The following is a 3,750-nucleotide window of genomic DNA, read 5'->3' on the forward strand; positions in this document are numbered from 1 at the left end:
GTTAGACACGTCCTCCACAGAGAGCCTGCAGACCGATGACAGGTCAAGTGGAACCCAGACCTGTCACCTGTCAGGAGAATCAACCTGCAGGTCCGGACTTACCCGATCCTCAGGTACAAGACTCCAAGGCAGAGGAAAAACTGGAAGATCCAGCGCCTGGTCTTCCTGCTCATGGTGGATCTTTAGGACCGCCAGGTGTTCCGAGCTGTGGATCCGGAGAGGGTCCAAAGTTCTGATCTCATCTGGTGCGGGTCCGGCGGCGGGAGCCTGCGGGAGGACATGGGTGCAGCTGGTCCTGGTCCTGGTCCGTGTCCGGGCTGCTCTGTCTGTGTGATCCAGCTGAGCGGCTCTGCTCGGAGGGGGTTCTACCTTTTTTTCTGTCTGGGCGTGTTCTGCCGAAGGATCTGCCCCCAAGCCGCGCGCGCGCGACCTGGATGTTTTATTAACGTCTTTTAAATGTCTGAAATAAACAGTACAGCTCATCAACCACAGTCAACCGCCATAGCTAATACAGACATGACTAGAACTCAGTCATCTGTACGGATATTAAGCTAAAATGTGGTGTGGTAGTAGCTGAAAGTAGCTGCTTGAAGTGGGGAAAAGTACCTGTACTGTAACAGTCCCACCTGAGCATGAGCATCACCACACCAACCACTATTTGTAACAATCACCAAGTCAAACATATTACAGCACATACACACACACACACATACACACACATACATATGTAGGTATTTCTCAGTGCTTCTTCTTTATTATTATATAATTATTATAACGAAACTCTCAGAAGGTACACATATCTACAACTGATGAAATTTTGGAGTCCAGTGTTTGGCTCAGTATCTGTAAAGTTGACTGAATTAAAGTGTTTCTTTAAGGTCAGTTTGTTTTATTGGCCATCAAGTTGACTCTCAGGGTTAATCATCTGTAGATGTACATCCAGCAATTACTTTCCCAAAGTTTAATTAAAGTTTGCCCCGTGGTTCATGAGATATTTTGCTAACAGACACAAACCTACATCAGTAAAACCATTATCATCCACCTTCACCTGTCCATGGCGGGTGATAATAAGAAACCAAAGTTGAGTCCCTTACCCCCCAATGCAGTTGAGCTGTCTGTTTTGACAGCTTCTGTTTTGGTTGATTATTGAAAAAAAAAAAAGAAAGTCTAATTCACAGAGTAAACAAGGTGAGATATTTCTTTACCGGCATAAATTCCCCAGATAATGTTCACATGTGGCCAATACAAAAGAGTTCAAGTTTTGTTTGGTTTACAAATGAGCTGATGAAATGGAAAGAAAAGTTATTTGAACCGAGTTTTAGTGTTTAAACAGAGGGAAGATCAAACCGACGCTTTATGAAGAAGCAGAGTATTAGTCTTCGGAGAACTGGTTTCTGCTGCTGCGTCAAAGATCCTTTACAGTCCCAACATACAACCAGTTAGTTTAAAACACTTTACTGTGAATAAAATTAAAAAGTAAATTAGGCTTTAATCAGGGCTACATAAGCCTTTATCATTTCTTTTCCATGTCTTTCTTCTTCTGCTCAAAGATGTATTTTAATCTGAAACCTATCACAGATCTTCTTATACTATCTCTAAGAACTCTGTGATGAGTTGTCTTCACATAGAATCAGTAACAACAACATGCCCTGTTCCTGTAGCCACACAACCCCAAACCATACCAATCCCACCACCATGCTTTTTAATCATCCACTGCCAAAGGCATTAGCTAACGATCTAATGATCCACTGATTCGATTTAATGAAACCTTTCAATGAATGTACATCTACAACTGATTAACCTTTGGACTTAACCCAATTCAAGATGGCCCCCACAGCTAATAAGCCTTTGTTCAACATGAAATTGGCTACAACCCAGTCAATTTCACAGCTAGTGAGCTAGGATTTTGTGTGGTAGTCACTGAGAGTCATTCTCAACACATACTCTGAGCCCTAATAGATCTTGTGAGATCAAGGTTTGACCAAGATGGAAATAACTCCAACCCTTATTATCATGAAATGATTTAATCTAAAATTCTAGCATGAAAGGTGGTGGGTGACATGCATTCCCTCCATCAACGCTGAGCCTTTATTCTTCCTTTTTGTTTTTGATAAACTGTCTGTGGTCAAATGTCACAATATTTTACCTAAAGTGGCTAAAATCCATCATGAACATTTCTGAATATCCTGAAACTTTATAAGAGAATAATTAGACTTGCTGCTGAACAAACCACTCCTCACAAAGTATTAAGTGTTCCCATGAAGACAAATTTTTTAGATGTAAATTTTTTTTTTTTTTTCAAATAATCTGGAGCTCTCATATAAACACCTCATTACACAGATAAACTGATTGCCATTTTTCTCCTGCTGTCTTCAGAAAGCTCCTAACTGTCAGGAACCAGGGTGATGGAGGCAAACCCAGAGCACAGACTCATTTTAACTAATTAATTTATTTAAAACAAACAAAACAAAAAGACTGATGTGGCAGCAAAAGCTAAACAAAAGCAAAAGTGAAACAATAACTGAGAGGACAGAGCGACAAGATACATTTAAGCACAGGCACCAAACGAAAAAACAAGGACAGAGAAACAATGAATCAGCAGTGAATGGAGGAGATGACCGGGTTTTTAAGCACAGGTGATTAGGGAAGTGGGCACAGGTGGAATGATTACTAAAGCTAGGACAAGTGTAGATGGGCGTGGCATTTTTTAAAATATATATACATAGATATGTAGACCATCATGAACCACACTCCATATCAGTAGGTGGCGGTAAAGCACACCTTCCGTTGTTTGCCAACTGCCATAAAACATCACAGAAGAAGAAGAAGAAGAAGATGGGTGTGCCAGGGAGACAAGTAAATAACTGAGGAGGAGTGAATAGTGACAGAAACAAAGGCACAAGCAATGACTTATATGGATAGACATGACATCAAGTGACTTTGGATGAGCTAAAAACGTCGCCATCTTACGATAGTAATTCAGCTCCGCTTTTGCGCTTATCTATACAGGAATGCCTTCTTTTTATGCTGGATTTTTCTGCACAAATCTTCACGGAAAATGTCCGGACGGCGTTACATTTAATCGGTAAGTGTTTTTCTTTTAATAACAAGGCTGTTTAACAAGGAGATTAGTGCCTGAGTCTAACTTTACTGCAGAAGATGTGCATCAATACTGGACGTTATTAGCGCTAGTTTTAACTTAAATCTTTCTGTGTTATGCTTCTGTGAAGTCAAGGTCTCTCGTTTAAACATAAACATGTGTGGTATTAACTGAAAAGTTGGAATCAGGGAAGTGACTGCCTTGCTACTGCAAAGTTCATGAAGGTAAAATGCCTTTGTAATTAACTGTGCTTAATAATTTTATTATGTACCAAAAATGCAGACTTACATTTATATAATTGTGTAATCAATGCATTTGCACACTGTCATATCATAAACATTTTTTGTTTATGCTTTCAGGAGGTAGAAGCCCTGTTTGACATCTTTAACTCACATAATCTGCACTGCAGTGGCTTCAAACATCCTATATGTCAAAGCAACTGGCCCAAAGTTGCTGAAAAAGATAAATGGTAAGAACTCATTTTGTTCACACTTTATATCCACCTAATATCAAAAAGTTCTGAAGCTTATTGGATATATAAACTAAATGACACTTACATGCGATTGAGAACATATATAAAGTTCTTTCCTGTTATTTAAATAACATTACAGGTTTTTAAATTGTAAAATCCTGAAATCTTGATGTTTATG

General features: G+C 39.4%; 1 long non-coding RNA gene across 1 annotated transcript; it reads left to right on the forward strand.

The window, feature by feature from the left end:
* The first annotated feature begins 3,024 nt into the window (after positions 1-3,024).
* LOC119616992 lies at positions 3,025-3,737 on the forward strand. Its single transcript, XR_005233122.1, has 3 exons — positions 3,025-3,085; positions 3,231-3,324; positions 3,460-3,737. It is a non-coding gene; the product is annotated as an uncharacterized LOC119616992 (long non-coding RNA).
* The last annotated feature ends 13 nt before the right edge of the window (positions 3,738-3,750 follow it).

The sequence above is a fragment of the Kryptolebias marmoratus genome, linkage group LG4 (genome assembly GCF_001649575.2).
Source record: "Kryptolebias marmoratus isolate JLee-2015 linkage group LG4, ASM164957v2, whole genome shotgun sequence".
In the NCBI taxonomy this organism is placed as follows: Eukaryota; Metazoa; Chordata; class Actinopteri; order Cyprinodontiformes; family Rivulidae; genus Kryptolebias; species Kryptolebias marmoratus.